The sequence below is a fragment of the Phocoena sinus genome, chromosome 2 (genome assembly GCF_008692025.1).
Source record: "Phocoena sinus isolate mPhoSin1 chromosome 2, mPhoSin1.pri, whole genome shotgun sequence".
Lineage (NCBI taxonomy): Eukaryota > Metazoa > Chordata > Mammalia > Artiodactyla > Phocoenidae > Phocoena > Phocoena sinus.
In genome coordinates, this window is record NC_045764.1 from 149,162,481 (window position 1) to 149,187,842 (window position 25,362).

The window sequence follows — 25,362 nt, forward strand, 5'->3', positions numbered from 1 at the left end:
CAAAGAGTGATTGTGTCCCTTTACACCTGGCATTTTACACTAGTCAAAACAAGTGAAAACTGTCACTACTGCTGTCTTTAGAACCTCAATAAAATAATTTTACAATGAATAATGAGATTTCTATCAATACCTGCATTTACCAATAATACTTCCATCTGTGATAAGGTTAGGTGTTTCTTTGACGGGGGTGATTTTAGCAATACAATAATACAATGATCATTTTAAAAAAGGAAAAATAGGAATTATATTATACAAAAATCCTATAGGATAATTTTGTTAAACAGCTCATCAATACTATCATCAGGGCTTCCCTGGTGGTGCAGTGGTTAAGAATCCGCCTGCCAATGCAGGGGACACGGGTTCAATCTCTGGTCCAGGAAGATCCCAGATGCCACAGAGCAACTAAGCCTGTGTGCTACAACTACTGAGCCTGTGCTCTAGAGACTGCGAGCCACAACTACTGAAGCCTGCACGCCTAGAGCCCGTGCTCCACCACAAGAGAAGCCACCACAGTGAGAAGCCCGCGTGCAGCAACGAAGACAAATGCGGCCAAAAATAAATATATTTTGAAAAAAAAAATACTATCATCGGGCTTCCCTGGTGGCGCAGTGGTTGAGAGTCCACCTGCCGATGCAGGGGACACGGGTTCGTGCCCCGGTCCGGGAAGATCCCACATGCCGCGGAGCGGCTGGGCCCGTGAGCCATGACCGCTGAACCTGTGCGCCCGGAGCCTGTGCTCCGCAACGGGGGAGACCACAACAGTGAGAGGCCCGCGTACTGCAAAAAAAAAAAAAAAAATTACTATCATCAAGGTGAGTTTTTATGAAGGTTACTAGTCTAAAATATGAATTATATTATTAAAATAACATATTACATTAAAATAATTATTAAAATGACTGTGTGTTCATTGTAGCTCAAAGATTTAATAAGGAAAGAACTTCCATCCTCCCAAATATCCCCTTTTAACAAATAATTGCAAAATGGCCTTCAATTTTTTTTTTTTTTTTTTTTGGCGGTACGCGGGCCTCTCACTGTTGTGGTCCCCCCTGTTGCGGAGCATAGGGTCCGTACATGCAGGCTCAGCGGCCATGGCTCACGGGCCCAGCCACTCCACGGCATGTGGGATCTTCCCGGACCGGGGCACGAACCCGCGTCCCCTGCATCAGCAGGCGGACTCTCAACCACTGCGCCACCAGGGAAGCCCCAAATTTTCTTAATAAATTTGTAAAATTATCTGTCTGGAACAAAGGTCATCTAATTTTTACAAAGCACCTTTTTAAAGAAAACTTATTAGTTATATAGGAAATGTTCAGGAAATCCTTAAACTAGCTATTTTATAAAAGTTTAATGAAATGAACATAGGACATGAGGTACTCAAGGTTACTACGCCAGGACGGAAATACAAACAAAAAGATCTGGTCCTTTGACTCTGTACCTTAACAATTTGGAGTTTTTCTACCTGATCAGCATTTCCTTCACTACTCTACTTTCTCTAAATGATGAGAATAATTTTTCTGTCCTTTTCATGAGTTCTACAAATCACTGATAAGGTTAAGTCAGTTCAATCACAACTCAAATATTTTAATTTAGGAATTTTTAGGTAAATTTTTACCTAAATTTTTTATGTAACATAGAGAAAATTTGCAAATATCACTAACTATTTACATTTTACCCCATTTGCTTTGTCAGTCTCTTTCTTCCTCACACATTTTTTTCTGAACCACGTGAGAGTGAGTTGCAGACACTGTAGCATTTCGGCCCTCAATATTTTCATGTAGTTTCCTAGGAACACAAACTTTCACTTAGATAACTACAGTATAGCTAACCAAATCAGTATTGTGTCAATGTTAAAATTTCTACTATATAATTACAGCACATATTCAAATGTCATTAACTGCCTTAAAAATGTCCTATAAAGCCATTAAATGTCCATTTAAAAATGTCCTCTGGTCTCCCCAGTCCAGAATTCAATTCATGATCATGTACTGCATTTAGTGGTAATGTCTCTTTAGAATCCTACCATCTGGAACAGTTCCTTAGTCTGTCTATGTCTTTTAAGACTGATATTTTTAAAGAACACAGACCATTTATTTTGTAGAATGTTCCTCAATTTAGGTTTGTCTGATGGTCTCTCATGTTTAAATTCAGGCTATGCATTTCTGTAGGAATGTCACAAAGTCATGGTAGGTGCTTCTCACCACATTATATCAGAAGCTGCAAGAGGCTAGTGGGTTCTATTACCAGTGATGCTAACTTTGATCACTTGGTTAAGGAGTATCTGCCAAGTTTCTCCACTGTGAAGTTATTGTTTTTCTCTTTGTAATAAGTAAATATTTTGTTAGGAACTGTCTTGAGACTACGTAAATATATTCATCAAACTTTTACCCCATAGTTTTAGTACCTGCAGAAGATTCTTGTGCGAAAGTACTATTTTAATTGTTCCAAAATGGTCATTTTCTAATTCCAACAGTTCTACGCCTATTAGCCATTTTAATGAATAACTTTCATTTCTCCCCAACTTAGTAATTTATTCATTCACTTACTTATATTTGTATGGTTCTTATTTTTTCAGTGGGTTATAATCTACAACTAACATTATTCATTTGGCCAGTGGATGCTTCTCCAAACTGATTCCTGTTCCTTTTGACTCTCCCCACCATTCTTTGACTATCTCCTTACTTTCTGCAACAATAATATGTTCCAGCCTCCTCTTGTACTTTCCCCGATCCAGTTCCTCCTGGGATCATCCATTTCTCCAAGGAGCTGTGGTTTCCTTTAAGTGGAGAATGGTTTTGAAACCAGCATATGGGAGTTAGGTGTGTTCACTGTAACTGCTTCTAGGTCTGTTAGCAAACAAAGCTGGAATATACACAAATACACACATCTATGCATATGCATACACATATCTATGTATACATACAAATATACATGTATGTCTCTAAGAGAAAGATACGTAAGTGTATACATGCATACATGTATGTTTCTCTGTCTTTATATAAATAAATGTTAAAAACCATGAGTTCATAACCTCTGATTCAAATCCAGCATCACAGGGTTCATTGGAGTCTTTTCTTCCTTATATCTAAAACTCCCTTCTCCAACAAAGAAAAACCTGGCTCCCATTTTCCTCAATACACTCATTCATTTGTTGAGTCCTAAAATAGATAGAAAATAGTTTCAAAATTACCAATTCACACCATTACAAAAAACAGCCTACAAATTAGGGTTTGTTATTTGTTTACAGCTCCTTTTATCTTGAATTTCAAAGTATAGGATGCTCAAAAGTTATTTGGCTTACTTTCTCCCTTCAGTGTGTTTATGTTATGAATTTGAAACACAGGTTTATTTGTTTCTGTTTATATTTTAGTGTTTTATCCCAACTTTATTGATTTCCTTTTATGTTTTTAATATAAAAACATGTTATTTATGTTATTAATTTGAAACAGGTTTATTAATTTGTGTTTATGTTATTAATTTGTTTATATTATGTTATTTAAATTATGTTATTAACTTGAAACACAGGTTTATTTGTTTCTGTTTATATTTTAGGGTTTTATCCCAACTTGATTTTCTTTTTTTTTCTTTTTTTTTTTTTTGCGGTACGCGGGCCTCTCACTGTTGTGGCCTCTCCCGTTGTGGAGCACAGGCTCCGGACGCACAGGCTCAGCGGCCATGGCTCACGGGCCCAGCCGCTCCGCGGCAAGTGGGATCTTCCCAGACCGGGGCATGAACCCGTGTCCCCTGCATCGGCAGGCGGACTCTCAACCACTGCGCCACCAGGGAAGCCCCCAACTTGATTTTCTTTGCTGATTTTTTGTTTTGTTTTGTTTAGTATCTAAAACATTAGCATGACAATGTTCTCTGATATTCTGCACCGATATCACATGCAATTGCTACCAGGGGTTCTCTCTCAACCAGTGATTGTAATACAACTTCATAGTTTAGAAAGTATATTTCCCACAAGAAATGAGCCTTTCTGTAGCCAATCACATGTATCTACCACCATCCCACTGAGGCCCAGCTGTTTTCTGGGAATTACTGTTTCTAGATATAGAAAGAAGGATAAAATGAAATGGGCAAACCCTACTCCAGCAACAGATATTACTTATAAAATAGTTTTCATGCTACTTAGAGAGATGCCACAGGGTAGAAGAGGGCAGGACCCAGTGGGTAGAACTCCAGGTCCCTGCCCTGACTTGAATTCAAGATGCTATTGCTTTCACTGACATAATATATTGAGCTTTAGTCTGAGATTTTGCTCATCCAATTCATTCAGCAAACATTCACTGAGTGTCTATGTTGTTCCAGGCACTGTTGTAGGTGCTTCAGTGCAAAAAGCCTTCATGGGACTTACAATTCTAGTTGTGGGAGAGATAAACTATAAACCTAAGTAAACTGTATATAGAAAAGTTATAGAAAAAATTCAACAAGATAGTTTGCAATATTATATAGCATGTCCAGTTTAGGTCTCACTGAAAAAAGAAAGCTTCCTTTTATATGAATAATTTTTTAAGTTTGAAAGTCATTAGGAGAGAAGAAGAGCAATCCAATTTTTCAGTTGGTGCTAACCTTATGTCTACAGGCCCAGGGACAGACTATGAGAAAAAAGTCATAAGACATTTTCCTTCCTTCTTTCACTGAATCTTAGCCAAAATCTAGAAATATTTAGGTTGGTTTTTCTCAATCCAGATCCTCTACTTTGTAAGTAATTACATATCTCTCCTAGATTCTGGCAAAGGGCTTTCCATCAATCTCAAACTCAAAATATTAAATTTCTTTTTTTCTTCAAACGATTTTAGTGGGAAATTGATAGAGGCAGTATCAGGGCTGTTAACCACTCTTTTAGACCTTTAATCCTAACCAGATCACACTATCACTCCCCTACGTTTACAATCAACAAAAGACTAAGCTAGCTAATCTTTCTCAGTTGTGCTAGACCATACCACTCAAATCCTAAACAACTGAGTTTGTTTGAACCTAAGTGCAGAACTTTATAATAACCACAGGTAACAGTTAATCAGTCCCTACCACGTCCCAGGTATTATTTTAAATGACTTATGTATATTACTTCTTTTATACTTCAAACCAACCCTACGTGATAAGTATCATTAGTACATCCCTTTTATAGATGAAGAAACTGAGAAATGAAGAGGTTAAACAACCTGCTCAAGGTTACAAAGCTTCTAAGTGATAGAGCTGGAATTAAAAAACAGGCAGGCAGTTACTGCACATATAAACTGATTCTCAAAAAATCTTTACATAATGTGTTCTAGATTCTATCTTGCTAGATTTAACCAATTCAGTCTATGGAGGGAAAAAATATCTGACTTCAATGCTGTCATCCCATATATGTGCTATCTTTCAAAGCTTCAACTGAATACTTGATCACCATGCCATGAAAGGGTCCAATGAAACTATTAATAAAAATGTGACCAGGAATAGTAGCAAATCAAATCCAACAATGTATAATAAGAATTATACACCACAACCAAGTGGGATTATTCTCAGGTATGCAAGGTTGATTCAACATTTGTAAATCATTTAATGCAATCCATCACATTAACAGGTTGAAAAGAAAAGTCACATGATCATATCAAGAGATACAGAAAAGGCATTTGACAAAATCCAACACTCATTCATGATAAAAATTCTCAGCAAGCTAGGAGTAGAGAGGAATTTCCTCAACTTAATAAAGAACACCTACAAAGACCTACAGCTGACATTTTACTTAATCATGAGAAACTAGAAGGCTTCCTGAAAAGATCAAGAACAAGGCAAAGGGACTTCCCTGGTGGTCCAGCAGTTAAGACTCTGAGCTCTCAATTCAGGGGGCCCAGGTTCGATCCCTGGGCAGGCAACTAGATCCTGCATGCCACCACTAAAAGATTCCACATGCTGCAACTAAAAATCCGCATGCCGCAACTAAAGATTCAGCATGCCGCAACTGAAGATCCCATGTGCCCGCATGCTGCAACTGAAGACCCAGGGCAGCTAAATAAATAAATATTTTTTTTAAAAAAGGAACAAGGCAAAGATGTCTCCTCTTACCACTCCTTTGTAACATCATATAACTCCTAGTTAACATCATTAACTAGGAAATGCTAGTTAATGGAATAAGACAAGAGAAGGAGATAAAAGGTATACAGAATAGGAAGGACAAAGTAAAACTGTCTTTGTTCGCAGATGATATGATCAACTACATAGAAAATCTAAAAGAGTCGGCAAAAAAACTCCTGGAACTAATAAGCAATTAACTATAGCAAGGTTGCAGGATACAAGGTCAATAAACAAAAGTCAATCACTTTCTTATAGTATACCAGCAATGAACAAGTGAAATTTGAAATTAAAAATTATACATTTACATTAGCACCTAAAAAATTAAATACTTAGGTATAATTTATGGCAAATCTAACAAAATACGTACAAGATCTTGAAAACTACAAAATTCTGATAAACAAAGTCAAAGATAAACTAAATAAATGGAGAGATAATCCATGTTCATGGATAGGAAGACTCAATATTGTTGAGGTATCAATTCTTCCCTACTTGATCTATAGATTCAATACAGTTCCAATCAAAATCCCAGCAAGTTGTTTTGTAGACATCAACAAACTCATTCTAAAATTTAAAGCCCCAAATGGACCCACATAAACACTGTTAACTCATCTTTGACAAAAGAGCAAAGGCACTATAATGGAGAAAAGATAGTCTTTTTAATAAATGATACTGGAACAACTGGACAGCTACATGCAAAAAAATTAATTTAGACACAGATTTTACACCCTTCACAAAAATTAATTAAAAATGCATCAGAAACCTAGATGCAAACTGCTAAACTATAAAACTTGTAGAAGATAACACAGAAAAAAAATCTAGATAACCTTGGGTATGATAATCACTTTTAAAATAAACCAAAGGCATGATCTGTGAAAGAAATAACTGATGAGCTAGACTTCATAAAATTAAAAACTTCTGCTCTGCATAAGACACTGTCAAGAGAAGAGAATACAATCCACAGAATGGGAAAAAATATTTCCAAAAGACACATCTGACAAGGGACTGTTACCCAAAATATACAAAGAGGGACTTCCCTGGTGGTCCAGTGGGTAAGACTCCACGCTCCCAATGCAGGGGGCCTGGGTTCGATCCCTGGTTGGGGAACTAGATCCCACATGCATGCTGCAACTAAGAGCTTGCATGCCGCAACTAAGAAGACTGCATGCCGCAACTAAGAGCCCACATGCCCCAACTAAAGATCCTGCATGCTGCAACAAAGGTCCAGCATGCTGCAACTAAGACCCTTCGCAGCCAAAATAAATAAATAAGTATTTTAAAGTATATATACAAAGAACTCTTAAAACTAACAATTCAATTTTAAAAATGTGCAAAAGACTTGAACAGATATCTCAACAAAGAAGATATACAGGACTTCCCTGGTGGCACAGTGGTTAAGAATCCACCTGCCAATGCAGGGGACACGGGTTTGAGCCCTGGTCTGGGAAAATCCCACGTCGCGGAGCAACTAAGCCCGTGCACAACTACTGAGCCTGCACTCTAGAGCCCGCGAGCCACAACTACTGAGCCCACACACCACAACTACTGAAGCCCTCGCGCCTATAGCCCATGCTCGGCAACAAGAGAAGCCACCGCAATAAGAAGCCCATGCACCGCAATAAGTAGCCCCCGATCACTGCAACCAGAGAAAGGCCGCGCGCAGCAACAAAGACCCAACACAGCCAATAAATAAATAAATAAATAAATTTCTAAACAAAAAGGAAGATATACAGATGGCAAATAAGCTCATGAAAAGATGTTCAAAATCATATGCCATTGGGGAACTGCAAATTAAAACGACAATGAAACAGCACTACACACCTATTGGAATGACTAAAATCCAGAACACTGACAACACCAAATTCTGGCAAGGATGTGGAACAACAGTTACTTTCATTCATTGTTACTGGGAATGCAAAATGGTACAGCCACTTTGGAAGAGTATGGCAGCTTCTTACAAAACTAAACATACTGTTACCTTATAATCCAGCAATCCCCTCCTCCCAGGTACTTACCCAAAGGAGCTGAAAACTCCACACAAAAACCTGCACATGGTTGTTTATAAAAGCTTACTTCATAACTGCCAAAACTTGGAAACAACCAAGATGTCCTTTAACAGATGAATGGATAAATAGTAAACTGTGATACATCTAAAGAATGGAATAATATTCAGCACTGAAAAGAAATGAGTTATCAAGCATGAAAAGACATGGGGAAACCTTAAGTGCATATTACTAAGTGAAAGAAGCCAATCTAAACATACGGTATGATTCCAACTCTACGACATTCTGGAAAAGGCAAAAATATGGGGACACTAAAAAGATTGTCAGTGGTTGCCAGGGACTAGAGGGTTTTGAGGGATAAAGAGGCAGAACACAGAAAATGTCACAACAATGAAACTATTCTATATGATACTCTAATGTTGGATATGTTATATATGTGCCAAAACCCATAGAATGTACAAAACCAAGAGCGAACCCTAATGTAAAATACAGACTTGAGGTAGGAATGATATGTAATGTAGGTTCATTGATTGTAACAAAGGCACCACTCCAGTGCCAAATGTTACTAGTCGGGGAGGTTGTTTATATGTGGAGGCAGAGGGAATATATGAACTCCCTGTACCTTCTGCTCAATTTTGCTGTGAATCTAAAACTGCTCTTAAAAATAAAGTCTGTTAAAAAAAAGAAAAAAGGACCAGACCCAATTAGGATACTTACAACAGGCCAAAAAGACTTCTCTCCAGGATCAAGTAGGCATGGAACCATATATGTTTGCCCTTTGTGTACAGCATTTTACCCAGTTATCAACTCACCTACCTGAACTATCAAGAAACCCACATTTTGGGTAGAGGTAGAGAAACAGGTGAAAGGGATGAAGAAACACAAACCTTCAGTTAGAAAATATACAAGCTGCAGGGATATAACATACAGCATAAGGAATATGGTCAGTAATATTATAGGACTTCCCAGGTGGCACAGTGGTTAAGAATCTGCCTACCAATGCAGAGGACATGGGTTCAATCCCTGGTCTAGGAAGATCCCACATGCCGCAGAGCAACTAAGCCCGTGTGCCACAACTACTGAGCCTGCACTCTAGAGCCCACAAGCCACAACCACCGAGCACATATGCCACAACTACTGAAGCCCGCATGCCTAGAGCCCATGCTCCGCAACAAGAGAACCCACCACAATGAGAAGCCCTCGTACCGCAACGAAGAGTAGCCCTTGCTCGCCTCAACTAGAGAAAGCCTGCATGTAGCAACGAAGACCCAACACAGCCAAAAGTAAATTAATTAATCAATTAAATAAAAATTTAAAATATAGTACAGGGCTTCCCTGCTGGCGCAGTGGTTGAGAGTCCACCTGCCGATGTAGGGGACACAGGTTCATGCCCCAGTCCAGGAAGATCCCACATGCTGCAGAGTGGCTGGGGCCGTGAGCCAAGGCCGCTGAGCCTGCACATCCGGGGCCTGTGCTCCACAACGGAAGAGGCCACAACAGTGAGAGGCCCGCGTACCGCAAAAAAAAAAAAAAAAAATTACAGTAACTTTGTATAGGGACTAGACTTATCGTGGTGATCATTTCATAACGTATGCAAATATCAAATCACTATGTAGTACACCTGAAGCTAATGTAATACTGTTTGTCAACTATATTTCAATTAAAAAAGAAACCCACATTTCTATATCTTAATCCAAAAACATGTCTCAAGAGTAACAGTTCCTCTTCCTATATTAGACAAAAACATCTAAGTGCTGCTTCTTAATTCTAGAATTATTTTTTAATGCAGTTTGTAAAAAAACATTGTAATTTGAACCAGAAAACATACCATATGAATTGGGGACCATTTATAGGACAGATACTCTTCTAGACTGTGGAAATAAGGCAGAGAATTAACCAAAGTCCCTATCCTCCTGGTGGTGTACTCTATTTGGGGAGAATGTGAAAATAATAGAGAAACAAATATATGTTACGTTATGAAGAAAAATCAAGCATGGTGAGAGGAAAGAAAGTGTTGGGGTTGGAGGGTAGATAGAAAGGACTCTCTTTTAAATAAAGTGATAAAGGAAGGCTTTGCTCATTAGGTTATACTTGAGCAGACAATTCTGAAGGTATTGAGTAGCAAGAGGGTAAGCCCAAGTAGAGAGATGGGAAAGAACATTCCAGGTCAAAGGAACAAGTGCACCAGTCCTGAGGCAGAACTATGTTCCCTGTGCTAGAGAAGAGCAAGGAGATGATGTGGCTGCAGCTCCTACAGTGAAGGGAAGGTAGAAACTGAAGTCAGAAAGGAAGCCAAGTGCTTCAAAGGGTTTCACAGGATATTTGGCCTATTTATCAGAAATACAATAAATCTTGGTCTTCTATTCTTAATAAGACAAGCCACTGGAAGGTTCTGAGCAGAGGAATAATGAGATTCATATTTTTAAAGGATCATTTTGGTTACTGTAGGTAAACATCATAAAGCTGGAACTAGTCAGGAGGCTATTAAAGCTGGAACTAGTTAGGAGATTAAACTAACTAAACTAGTTAGAAGGTTCTGAGCAAGAGGAATGAGATTCATATTTTTAAAGGATCATTTTGGTTACTGTAGGTAAACAGACCATAAAGCTGGAACTAGTTAGGCTATTAAACGAATCCAGGTGAGAGGTGATAGTTGCTTGGACCAGAGTGATAGCAGTGGAGGTAAGACAGGTCAGAGAGATATGTGGTCCACTTTTTATCTGTGCCCTCAGCTCAAGAAGACACCACACCTGGAGCAGCAATTGCATGAGAAATCACCAAATGAATAAATTTACAATAATCCACAGTCATTTTCCAGGACATGTATCTTAAGATATATCTTAAGAATGGAAAAAAAAAAAAAGAATGAAGCTGACAGGATTTTGTTGATGAACTGAATATACAGAGTGAGAGAAAGTGAAGAATGAAAAATGACCTTAAGGTTGCTGGGCTGAGCAGCCCCAAGAATGGAGTTGCCGTTTACAGTGATGCAGAAGACAGAAGGTGGAGTAGGCTTAAGGGGGTAAATGAGAAGTTTGGTTGTTAAGCCTGACAACATGTAGAAGTTTACAAATGAGATAGTTATATATTGTAACTATTGGTATAGGTCATGTCCTATAGAGCTTAGATACCTTGAGAGCAGAGTTCATGGTTTATAGTTGTACAATAGTAAAAAGGCCTACCATTTATTGAGCACATTTAACAATCAGAGCTCATTTAATCCTTCTATTATTGCTTCTATTATTAGTATATAACACATGGGGAAATTCTGGTTCAGAGATATTAAATAATTCTATTCATCCTTCAGAGCTCTGGCCAAATATCACTTCCGCAAAGTAGCTATCCTTGACCACCCCCATCATCTGAACTAAATCTCTATAATAAGCTCATAATACCCTGTACGCCTCCTCTACTGTTTATCACAATATAAATAAATAAGTGTGTTCTTGGTATCTCTCCTCCCTACAAGAATATAAGCTGCATAAAGGCAGGATACCCATATGTTAAGTTCACTACAACGATTGATATATGTTTTAAATCGTTTATAATATTGCTTTATTATTTTTTAAAATAAATTTATTTATTCATTTATTCATTTTTGGCCGCGTTGGGTCTTCATTGCTGCACACGGGCTTTCTCTAGTTGCGGCAAGTGGGGGCAATCCTTCATTGCAGTGCGCAGGCTTCTCATTGTGGTGGTTTCTCTTGTTGCGAAGCATGGGCTCTAGAGCACAGGCTTAGTAGTTGTGGTGCACAGGCTTAGTTGCTCTGCGACATGTGGGATCTTCCCAGCCCAGGGCTCGAACCCATGTCTTCTGCACTGGCAGGTGGATTCTTAACCACTGTGCTACCAGGGAAGCCCTGCTTTATTATTATAAATTATTAATATTATTTAATAAATGACTTAATAAGTAGAGACATCCATTACAAATTATTATAGAGTAGAACAGACCAATTCTCTTGGCAAGATAAACTATAAAAAAATAAAATAAAATAAAGAAGGCAGCCAGGATGTAAGAAGTCAAAATACCAGGGGCTTCCCTGGTGGCACAGTGGTTAAGAATCCACCTGCCAGGGCAGGGGACACAGGTTTGAGCCCTGGCCCAGGAAGATCTCACATGCCGCGGAGCAACTAAGCCCATGCACCACAACTCCTGAGCCTGCGCTCTAAAGCTCGGGTGCCACAACTACGGAGCCCGGGTGCCACAACTACTGAAGTCCATGCACCTAGAGCCCATGCTCCGCAACAAGAGAAGCCACTGCAATGAGAAGCCCGTGCACCGCAACGAAGAGTAGCCCCTGCTCGCCACAACCAGAGAAAGCCTGTGCACAGCAACAAAGACCCAACGCAGCCAAAAAATAAAAAATAAAAAAACCAAAATACCAGCGAAAAAGGAAATGCATAGTTAAGCCTAACATTCTCCACTACTTTTTCCTCTTGAGGCAACTAGCTGCAGACTAGAGCTTTTAGTAGTCTTACAGGCCTGCAGAGACACAAATCAGAGTTCAGGGCTTATCAAGACAAGCAGGATTTGAGGGGCTAAGATTTCAGAGAGAAGGCAACCATAGAAAAGTGAGTCTGGACATCCTGTACTGTTTTTGCCCTCAGGCTATTTACTGAATTCTAACCTGTGTGGCGCCAAGAGGCCAAAAACCAAGCAAAGTGCCTATTTTAAAGCAAAATGGTAAGTAGAATTTTTGGTAGTCTCACAATGCCAGGAAAAGAAAAATTACTGTTCAGGGCCTGCCAAGATGGAGAGGCCCTAGCAAACACCACAGGATTCTATTTGATACCTCTGAAGGACAGCACTCTTGGACTAAGGGGAAACTGGATTTAAACCAGCCCTTAAGAGGCTTAAAACAAAGCCTCAAGTCATCAGGCCTGTATTGAATCAGGGTCATCTGCTCCTGCTTCTAACTACCACCAGAAGAAAATTAGATCCTCCCTAGAGAACAATATCACCATCAAGAGCCTCTATAATTTCTCACACATAATGTTTGACATTCATTTTTTAAATTACCAGGAATCCTAGGAGACAAGACCAGATGACTGAAAGCCAAGAGAAAAAGCAGACAATAGAAAAAGACCAAAAGGGGATCCAGATATTATAATTATTAGACACACACTTTAAAATAACTGTGATTAATATGTTCAGGAAAACAGATGACAAGATGAGAATTTCACCAAAGAAGTAGAATCTACAAAAACAAATGAAAAATAATTAAAATTTTAGAACTAAGAAACACATAATAAAAAATTAATAATAAAACAGATTCTTGTAACAGCAGATTGGACACTAAATGAAATAGAAAATAGGTCAACAGAAAATATCCAGATGAAGAACAGGGAAAAAAAAAAAAGATGGAAAATACAGAAAGAAGGAAGGAAGGGAGGGAGGAAGGAAGGAAAAGAGAAGGGAAGAGAAGGGAAGGGAGGGAAGAAGGGAGGAAGGGAGGGAAGGAGGGAGGGAGGGAGGGAGGGAGGGAGGGAGGGAGGGAGGGAGGAAGGAAGGAAGGAAGGAAGGAAGGAAGGAAGGAAGGAAATACCGAACAGCACATGAGAGATATATGGGATGCAGAGAAAGATCTAGCACACATCTAAAACCCCAGAAGAAAGTGAGTGCAGGAGTGGGGCAGAAGCAATATCAGAAGAAATATTCCAAACCTGACAAAAGACATCAAGCTACAGATTCAAGAGTATCTATGGAACTCAAGCACCTTAAATACAAAGAAAACTGCCTAAAAGGCCTTACTGAAAACATGAAAACCAAAGACATTACCTCTCTAACAAAAACAATGGAGTCAGAAGGCAATGGGATGATATACTTAAAATGCTGAAAGAAAATAACTACCAACCTGGAATTCTATACCCAATGAAAATATCCTTTAAAAGTGAAAACAAAATAAAAAGTGCTTTCAGACAAAAAGAGAATATTCACTACCAGTAGACTCACACTAAAAGAAAAAAATTATCTAGTGAAGTCAGTCAAAGACAAATATTATATGTTATCACTTATATGTGGAATCTAAAAAATAATACAAATCAATCTATATACAAAACAGAAACAGACTCACAGACATAGAAAACAAACATATGGTTACCACAGGGGAAAGAGGGGGATAAATAAGGAGTATGGAATTAACAGATACAAATTACTATATGTAAAACAGATAAGTAACAAGCACAAGGAACTATATTCAGTATCTTGTAATAACCTATAATGGAAAAGAATCTGAAAAAATATATATACATATAACTGAATCACTATGCTGTATACCTGAAACTAACACAATATTGTAAATCAACTATACTTCATTTAAAAATTTAAAAAGAAATTATCTGTGAAGAAAGAAATACTCTCAGATGAAAGCATAACACAGGAAAGACTCAAGAACACCAGAAAGAGAAAACGTGAGTAAAATTAAATAACTATGAATTATTTAAAACAATAATAAAATAAAAATAAATAAAAACAAAGCAAAAAAAACCCCTAAACAAAACCCAACACAAACAAATAAACAAAACCCAAAATGGGAACGATAAATGGAATGAAAGAGCTGTAAGGTACCTGTAGTGTCCAGAAAATAATAGCAGTAGACTGTGTACAAAAATGGCCACAATAATTCCTCCCATTCCTTATGCACACCCCTTTACAATGTGACTTTGCTACTCTTCCTATCAAGAGGTGGAATTCATTTTCTCTACCTCTTGAATTTGGGCTTGGACATATGACTTGCTTTGGCCATATGACTTGCTTTGGCCAATGGGACATTAGAAAATGTGATACAGCAGAGACTTTAAAAGTGCTTGCACATTTCAATCTCTCTGCTACTCTTAGAACTTTGAGTCATCAGGTGAATGAATGTGCCTGCTGGAAAGAATACATGGAGAACAAACTCCTCACACCCTTACCCTGGCCAAAAGCTTGCCAACCAACACACATATAAGTGAGGCTATTCTATACCATTTGGCCCTAGCCAAACCACCACCAGACTACGGAGACCAATATACCCCAAACTGACAATCCAAAGAACCATGAGCTATTAAATGATTTATTTTAAGCTACTAAGCCTTTTAAGTAAAAACTAACTGATACAGCACTAATATGTGTAAGTAGTCAGTGGTTCTCAAACAAGGTTGATTTTGCTCCCAGGGAACATGTGGCAATGTCTGGAGGCATTTTTGATTGTCACAACTGGGTGAGTGCTACTGGCATCTAGTAAGTAAAGACCGGGGATGCTGATAAACATCGTATAAGGTCTCCACAACAAAAAATTATCCTCCCCAAAATGTCAACAGTGCCCAGGTTGGGAAACAAAAATTAAAGAATGACAGAATGAGGCAGACTTTAGAACAATCGTATCCAACAGAACTTTCTACAATGATGAAAATGTTTTATATCTGTACTACCCAATACGGTAGCCACTAGCCACGTTTGGCTAGTAAGCACTTGAAATGTGGCTTTGATGGAGGAATTACTTTTAAATTTTGTTCAGTTTTAATTAATTTAAACTTAAATAGCCACATATGGCTAGTGGCTTCTGTACTGAATAGCACAGCTCTAATTACTGAGATACTGAGAGTAGTGAAAATTTGGTTGGATAACAGTGGAAACGGGTTTGATAAAGTTAAGACCCATAGTCACTTGCTACAAATAAATATTCCAAACATTCTTCTCTGTTTCAATATCTATCAATTCTGAAATGTACTACACTGATAAAACTGTAACTGAAAGTTTTTAATAAATTTACCATATCCTCCTGCAAAAAACCCCAATTATTCAGGAAATGCTGGCTGACAACCTTAACCAGAGGGCTTTTCTAGATTATTAGCACGAAAGCCCTAGGAATTTCCTAGGGCTTTTTTTTTTCCCCCCAAAGTTTAAAGTGATCCAAGAAGAACTGCTGCACTTTAGAGGCCTTCAAATTGTACCAAATGAATAGCTTTTTTAAAAAATTAATTTTTATTGGCGTATAGTTGCTTTACAATGTTGTGTTAGTTTCTACTGTACAGCAAAGTGAATCAGTTATACGTATACATATATCCCCTCTTTTTTTAGATTTCCTTCCCATTCAGGTCACCACAGAGCACTGAGTAGAGTTTCCTGGGCTGTACAGTGAATAGCCTTTAATCAAATCATTTCAGGTAATTAAATATTCATTTACTCCCCTGCAGCAGTTCACTCTCCTTTCTTATCCTCTTCTCTACTCCACCCTATCCACCACAAGAGAAGGAAGAAGTTAATCCAATGCTGGTATATTTCCAAAGATTTTTTTTTTTAAACTTGTCAGCATTAAGTAGGTCAGTTCTCTGCTATTGGGTGTTTTGGCAATAGATTTTCTTACTAGAATACAGTGGCTACTCAGCCTGGTAAGCACATAACACAAAGAAAAAACAGACTCTGAATAACTCTCCTAAGGGAAGAACAGGCTGTCTAATCTCTAGAAGAAAGTCCCTGAGTCTTAACTGAATACTACCAGGAAATTCTGACAGCAAAACAAAACAAAACAAAAGTAAAAAAAGTTCCAATTCCAAATTTGTTCTACATAGTGAAGTCTAAAGATTTTAAACGCCCTCAGTGCATAGCAACCCACAGAGATTTTGTTGAGAGTCATATGTTATCAGCCCAATTATAATCACTGATATTATAAATCAAAGGAAAGGTAATAAAGGATACTCAATCTATCAGATGTTTTGTTAAGCAGTCTAATAAAAAAAAAACTTTATCACTAAAATGAAAATTATGGAAAACCTCTCCCTTGTAAGATATAACTTCCTTGTGAGGACTTTTTTTTTAAGTGAGAAATGACTTAAAACTTTTAATGACTGTATTACAGCAGAAAGCAAATTTCGTAGAAGTTTATTAGAATAAATGATTTATACATAATTAAGCTATCATTTTTTCTTTTAAAAATCATTATTGTCTATTGTGGCTCTGAGAACTCATTTTTAATCATTTGTCAATCAAATATTAAAGAAGAAAACTGACAGGTACACATTCAACTAGTTAATTTATTTCATATCAGACCAAAAGTTCCTGCAGGGGCAAGATTAATATTCCCTATTAAGAACAGTGGTTCAGGGGCTTCCCTGGTGGCACAGTGGTTGAGAGTCCGCCTGCCGATGCAGGGGACACGGGTTCGTGCCCCGGTCAAGGAAGATCCCACATGCCGCGGAGAAGCTAGGCCTGTGAGCCATGGCTGCTGAGCCTGCGCTCTGCAGCAGGAGAGACCACAACAGTGAGAGGCCCGCATACCACAAAAAAAAAAAAAAAAAAAAAAAGAACAGTGGTTCAGGGAGTTCCCCAGTGGCCTAGTGGTTAGGATTCCAGGCTTTCACTGCCGTGGCCTGGGTTCAATCCCTGGTCAAGGAACTGAGATCCCACAAACCACACGGCCAAAAAAAAAAAAGAACAGTGGTTCAAATGAAAGAAAGGTCAAAACAACTATATTTACTGAATTTGTTTTCCAGAAAGTTTCAAGAATTTTGACAAATTCTAGAAGAAAAGAATGGAAATACTGCAAACCATATCTTTTTTTTTTTTTTCTTCGGTACACGGGCCTCTCACTGTTGTGGCCTCTCCCGTTGAGGAGCACAGGCTCAGTGGCCATGGCTCAAGGGCCCAGGCGCTCCGCGGCATGTGGGATTCTCCTGGACCGGGGCATGAACCCGTGTTCCCTGCATCGGCAGGCAGACTCTCAACCACTGCGCCACCAGGGAAGCCCCCATATCACTTTTTAAAAAAACTATTTATTTGGCTCCACATCTTAGATGCAGCATGCAGGATCTAGTTCCCTGACCAGGGATCGAACCTGGGCTCCCTACAATGGGAGTACGGAGTCTTAACCACTGGACCACCAGAAAGTCCCCAGATCACTTATTAATGTGACTACAGAACACACTTAATAAATTACATGAAAAAATAATGCACTGTGTTCAATATTCATATTGCTATAAAATATGCTGACATTCATTTTACCATATTTCACTCACTGTTAGAAGCAAAATATTTAGAAATATAGGACATTCCAGATATAATATAAATTCCAGAAAAAAGCCGGAAATTCACTCACATTCATTTTTACTTAAGAACTAAAATAAATGCACTGCTAGACTTTTTCTTTTCTTAAAGAAAAGGAGTTTCAGCCAAGAAGCTACCCATTCTCTTTTCCATTGTCAGATGTTAAAAGTAGATAAAATCAAATTTAAATAAGTAAAATTTAAAAATCTGAATGTCAAAGTACACAACGGCTCTACAGAAAAAAATTCCCAATACTTATAAATTCTGGCTCCTAATTTAACAAAAGTCTTTAAAATAAAGTACTTCCAGCTTATTGTCTATGTGGGCCAAGAAGAGTCACAAGTTCTTACTGGGATCTTTTCCCCTGTTTTACCAGCTTGGCACCATTAGTAGCAACTTTCACAGCAAGTCTTCGTACATTTTGAAGTTGTGTTTCAGAATGAAATACCGTGCCAGAGGTAAGGAAAGAAGAATGATCTAACCATTCACAACAGGGATTAAAGGTGGCTATTACAGGTATAGCCACATATGATGTGTTCTGCAGCAGGAAAGGCATAGTTTTTTTCTGTGTTTTTTTAAACTGTTCTCTTTTTAAAAGTATAAATAACATTAAAGTACTTTATTGTTGAAGATAATGCAGGTGAACTGAGTTCTAGGATGTATAAATGGATACAAACAGCTAAAAAAGAAGTAAGATCTTTAATACAGCTACTTTTCTCTATATAGAAAAAGAACCTAAAATGAAGTTGATGTAGACTTCAGGTGGGAATGGAAACTAGTACAGCCTTTTTAGAATACAATTTGGCAATATGCATCCAAAGACTTTTAAATGAAAATATATCTAGGAATTTATCATATAGAAATCATCAGATCAATCAGATAATTTACAGTACATCTGTATACTTCTACAGTGCTTCTTAAACTTCAGCATGCATCAGAATCACCTAAAGAGCTTGTAAGACCATAGACTGCTGGGGCCCCAACAGAAGAGTTTCTGATTCTGTTAAGTCTGGGTAGAGGCCAAGAATTTGCATTTCTAACAAATTCCCAGTTAACACTGATACTGCTGGTCTAAGGACCACACTGAGAACCACTGAGCTACAGAATGGACTTCCATGAAGCCACTGAAAATGAAGTAGATCTATATTGATATAATGTATATATGCAGTAGTGTGCTGATAAACGGGCTCTGGATTCTGGACAGAACTCAGCAGGGAAGGGGAAGGCCCGATTTGTAGCATTTGCCAATTTCTTTAGTGTAACTACTCCCACCATAGCTAATATCAAGTTACCAATGATATGGATTTGCATAATTCTTTAATTACTGGCTCTGGTGAGTCAATGATTTAGAAAAATATCAAAAAAGATATAAGGTAAGGGACTTCCCTGATGGCACAGTGGTTAAGACTCCATGCTCCCAATGCAGGGGGCCCAGGCTCAATCCCTGCTCAGGGAACTACACCCCACATGCATGTCGCAACTAAGAGTTTGCATGCCCCAACTAAGGAGCCCAAGTGCTGCAACTAAGGAGGTTGTGAGCTGCAACTTAGGAACCCGCCTGCAGCAACTAAGACCCAGCGGAACCAAATAAATAAAGAAATATTTTAAAATAAATGCACAGACACTATATGTCAAAAAAAATGATATAAGGTAAAATGGTAACAGTTATCTTTGAGTAGAAGGATTCCAGGAATTTTATTTTCTTTATGGCTTTCTATATTGATTGTTTTGCAATGAACATTCTTACTTTTATAATAAAAAGCTGTTAACATTTTGAAAAATAAAATTAAATTATCAATTTAGATTCGGTTTTGTTTTTTTTTTTTTTTTTTTTTTTTTTTTGCGTTACGTGGGCCTCTCACTGTTGTGGCCTCTCCCGTTGTGGAGCACAGGCTCCGGATGCGCAGGCTCAGTGGCCATGGCTCATGGGCCCAGCCGCTCCGCGGCATGTGGGATCTTCCCGGACCGGGGCACAAACCCGTGTCCCCTGCATCGGCAGGCGGACTCTCAACCACTGCGCCGCCAGGGAAGCCCTAGAGCTTTTTATAGCTGAAATTTAGCAGCGCTCTATCAGAGGAGACAGTGATATTTATTAAATGCAGGTCTAAGTCTACTCTTGAGCTATCCTTCTCTGCTAACCTGGGCTTGCCAAAGTGGGAAAAAAAAGAGAGAAAGATAAGGCCCAATGGGGAAATCTTTGAACTCTAGCCCTGGAACATCAAGGGCTAGATGTCATCCTTATAAAATGAAGCGTTAACAGCTGCCCTAGAATCCAAGCAGAAAACAGACTGAGCCTGCAACTTGCTATAAACCCAGTTTCACAAAGGGAGCAAAAGCATGATGCCTCTAGCCCTGCCTTGTCAAAATGCAGGCTTGATTAATAGTTCACCAAGGTATGGATAATGAGAGGAAAAAACGTAAAAAGCATAAATGTGCCATAGTAGATTAAAGCCAGAAAACGGAATGATATGCACCTATTACATGGTGATGTAAAAAGATTTCCAACAACAGGGGAAAATGGTCATAAATTATTGTGAAGTGAAAAGTGTAAGTTATGAAATTGTGTATATGATCTTATGAATAATCAAAAATACATATTTGTGTATGTGTATATGAATTTGTACATGCATGAATATTTAAAGACCAGAAAGATACAGCCATATTAATAGCAATTACCTCTGGACTGGAGTATTAGAGATGACCTTTTTGTATCTGCCTATTTGTATTTTCAAAAATATCTACAACTAACAAGTATTGTTTGGGTAACTTTTTTAGTCAATATGCAGGGGAGACACAAATGATATCAAAGTAAATAAAGAGATACCCAACCTCACTCTCAATCACAGAAATGTAAATTAAAACAAAATACTACTTTATTCCCATCAGATTGACAAGACTAAACAGATGGATAAGACCAAATGCTGGCGAGGATTTAAGGAAATGGGAACCCTAATACACTGCTGGTGGGAGCATAAACTGGGAAACCATTCTGGAAAACAATCTAGCAGTATTTAGTGAAATTAAGTATGTGTATAGACCACAAGTCAGGAATTCCTTTCTTCAGTATGTACTACAGAGAAACCTTTGCACAAGTCGATAGGGGATATGTATAAGGAAGTTCATAGCAGTACTATTGTATCAGTAATTTTTAAGCCACACCTAGAAATCCATTATCAGAGAAATACATAAGTAAAATGTAGAAATGCATATAAAATGCAATATTATACAACAGTCAGTAGGTATAAACTAGATTTATACATGTTTAAGTCTTAAAACAGTGTTAAGCAAAAAGGAATGAAATTCCCAGCACAAAATCATTGTACCAAGGTCCCAAAATTCAAGCCAGTTTCATCTTGCGTAACCAAAATCTCACCTTCACAACTAAATTTAAAATTCATTTGGTTTCCTGTTTCCCTTAGTACCCAGTAAGATGTTATTATGTAATTATAAAGCACCTATGTGTTGAACATCATACTGAAATAAAATGAATGCATTTCTAAAGTAAAATGAATGCAATCATATAATTGTGACAGATGCTGTTTACTGGCTACCCAAAAAGCCACTCCCAAATCCTTCCTCCCTCCTTGCCTCTCTATAGAGGCCAAAAGGCTAACTACAGTTAGAGGTGTCCATATAACCCAATTTAGGCCCATGAGACATTAGAAGCACTTCTGAGCAAGTCACTTCTAGGAAAGCTTTTGCTTGGCCTGGATCTTTTGCCTTCATCCTTAATTGTGCGTGGAAGGCTAGAGCTACAGTAGTTACCTTAGGACCATGAAGGCCAAGCAAATCATAAAGATATGGGCCCCAACATTGTTGAATCACTGAAGCAACATGAGCAACTGCCTACTTCCAGACTTCGGTAAGAAAAACAAACTTCTCTTTGTTTAAGCCTTGTAGTCAGATTTTTAATGACTTACGGTTTATACAGTCCTTATATATCACCGTATCAGAAACTCTACAACTTTAACTGTAAGTAATAAATTAGCCTGACAAAGTTCTAACCTCCTGATAAGGACTATTCTAATGAGTATCTGCTCACAGACCTGTAGGAAGTCTGAGCTGAGGGAAGAATGAGAGAGAACAAGAATATAGAATCAGGAAGCTCTCTAGGCTGAACTGCACACACTGTAAGAGCCCAGACTCTCAAAATAACCACCAAGAGCATATCATCAGGAGAGCCATCTCCTTGAACAATAACTTAAGCCTTCAAGAGTCAAAATTAAAGCCCTGGAACATTAAGCCTACTGTCCAAAAAAAACTCATACTGTTAATATTCTTAGGTATGATAATGGTATTCTTTCAACATTCTTATACATTTGAAGGTTTCATAATAAAAAGTTGGTGTTAATGTTAATTTCCTGGTTTGGATATTGTGCTATAGCTATGTAAGATGTAACCACTGGAGGAAACTGCATAAAGAGACAGAACCTCTCTGTCCTCTTTTTACAACTGCCTATGAATTTAAAATTATATCAAAATAAAATGTTAAAACAAAATGCTGTGAAGACTTCCAGTTTAGTAATAAACACACACCTCTCTTTATCTCCCACTGAACTAAACTATAAAACCTGGACAGAATGCATGAAGAACTATTTGAATACTGTGAAATGTAAATATTACAGGTAGATCTGGGAAGAGCACCAGAATTTAAAGTATCACCTAACTTGCTGTGAGTTTACCATTTTTCCCCTCTAGTATCCCCCAGCCTGCACTCAACACAACCCAAAACCCAGAAGTGAGCACTACCTGTGCAGGCAGCGCGATACAGGAGAAACCCTCTAGCTCTGGCTCAAAGCCAGAAAAGGGAACTCCTAAAGTGCAAAGAAAGTGGAGAAATCCACTTGGGTATTTTTTCTTTCTCTTTTCTCTCTCATGTCCCAGTCCCCAGGTCTTCTGTGGTAGGTGCAACAGCAACAAAAGCAAGATCAACTGGGAATGGAAAGCCTTCAGGAGTGAAAATTGTGAGGGGAACATTCCTCTCCATTCAATGGAGCCCTGCCTCCTAGTGGGCAGACCAAACTCCATTGTTTTTTTCCTTCTTTCTCTGTTCTCAAGAAAGTGACTCCATAAAGTTGTTTATGAACTCCTGAGCTCACACTCAACCTGTGTAGATATGAATCTGATGCTAATTAACATAATAAAATTTTTGAAAACTGAGAAAATGAGTAGACCTCCACCCAGATCCCAGACTGACCAACGAGTGGAACACATATGGGACAGATCTGACACTGACAAAGCTCTGAAAACTGAATTGACATTGGAACCACAACCCACAGAATGCTAAAACAAAAATATCAACATTTTCCACAGACTTTAAAGAAAATCTAGAATCTCATTACATAATACTCAGAAGGTCCAGGATACAAACCAAAATATTCAACATAAGAAGAACCACAAAAGTCTCTGCTCACATGGGAAAACACACCACCAATGAAGAGATGAACTTAGATATGGGAATTATCTCACAAGGACTTTAAAGCAGTTATTGTAAAAATGCTCAAATGAACATCAAACACTCTTGAAATAAATGTTAAATTAGAAATCATTAGCAAAAAAATACAAGCCATAAAGAAGAACAAATTTTAGAACTGAAAAATTAAGTAACCAAAAGCTGTGAATAAGATTTCAATGTCCTTTGAATTAAAATATACTTTTTCTTTCCCTCCCATTTTAATGTTTTCAAAAAAATCAAACTACAGAAATACGTTCAGTCTAAAAAAAAAGAAAAAAGGCAAGAAAAAAACTCGGAAACCATTCATCTCACATAATGAACCAGGAGGCACCTACCACTCTTCTTCCTCATCTTTAAGCAACCCTTCAATGTAGACTGACCTCTTTTCAGACTCCAACTTACCTAAAATCCTACTCAATCACAGGACAGCACTCAAATGCCATATCCATGAAGCAAGTAAGAAAGAACATTTCTCACCTATAAACTCAAGAAGTACTATAAGTTGCACACTGAAATTTGGCATCTATGTTAAGAAATATAATTTCTTTTTTATGGTTATTTACAAGTTCCATCTCTTCTAAAAGATTTAAAATGCTTTCAGACCATGAAGTTTGCTCCCATCTCTTACCCACCTCAACATCTTCACTGAATTAATATAAATTTGTTGAATTTAACTTCAATTATTAAAAAATCTTTGAAACAAAATGTATTGAATTAAAGAACTTTGAGCTACATCAAAATTTTCAGTTTCTGTTTTAGTTTTGTTTATGAATCAAAACCTACATAATCTACAGAATGACAAATCATTATTTTTCACAAAAAAATGAAACAAGGATTTACTGTATAGCACAGGAAACTATATTCAATATCTTATAATAATCTATAATGGAAAAGAATCTGGAAAAATATATATATATAACTGAATCACTTTGCCATAAACCTGACACTAACACAATATTGTAAATCAACTATACTTAATTTTTTTTAAGAAATGAAGAAACATGTAATATGGAAAAAGAGACATATTCTTACTCCTTTTCTTACAAAAGTTTCTTTTAAAAGAGAAAAGAAATAATATTATAATTTAGTACCCCGATAGGCATAGAACACAAAGGAATTTAGATATAACTCGTTAGGATAAAACAGTTGAAGTTGATCCTTTAAAATGGGATTAACTTAAAAGTTGTAATAACCACCTTCAACTTTAAACAAACGGCTGTAATGCTATCAATTATTGCCTACTCTCAAATTTCTTATCTATACACAACAATGCCATTCTATAAAACAGGCATAGAAGGTGACTATAAAATCAACCCCCAGAAGTCCAATTTAACATCTATCCTTTGGGCTAAAAATTATAGACAGTTCACTACAAGTAAAAGACAGCCAAATCAGTACTATGGGCAGTGGAAAGAGCACGTCCACTCTTTGGAATTAATCCTGGATTTAAATTCTCATTCTGGCTTTCAAAGTCATTTAACCAGTCTAGGCTTCAGTTTCCTCATCTGTAAAAACATCTACCTCATCCGGATTAAATAGGAAAGTATATACATGGCTTAACATAGCAACTGGTATACAAATAAATGCACAGTAAACAGCAGTTGGTATTATCATTTCACCACTGGCAGAACCACTGAGAAAATATTCTTTTTCCAGCTCCTCCAACCCTTAGTTGTCCTGCTCTACACAGGAATTCTGATATCATTCATTCTGTTTACTAATGAAAATCTTAAACCCCTAAAGTGACTAAGTACCAAAAGTCTTCTTTCTCTGTGCCTGAGATCCAACTATCAGCAGGCTTGAAGAACCTTTTGAAGAAACAAACCGAA

At 37.7% G+C, this 25,362-nt stretch overlaps 1 protein-coding gene across 13 annotated transcripts in view; it reads right to left on the reverse strand.

The window, feature by feature from the left end:
• The window catches only part of NUMB (NUMB endocytic adaptor protein), a 180,478-nt gene that overhangs the window by 98,605 nt on the left and 56,511 nt on the right, over positions 1 to 25,362 (reverse strand). The gene's annotated exons all lie outside the window — the stretch shown is intronic.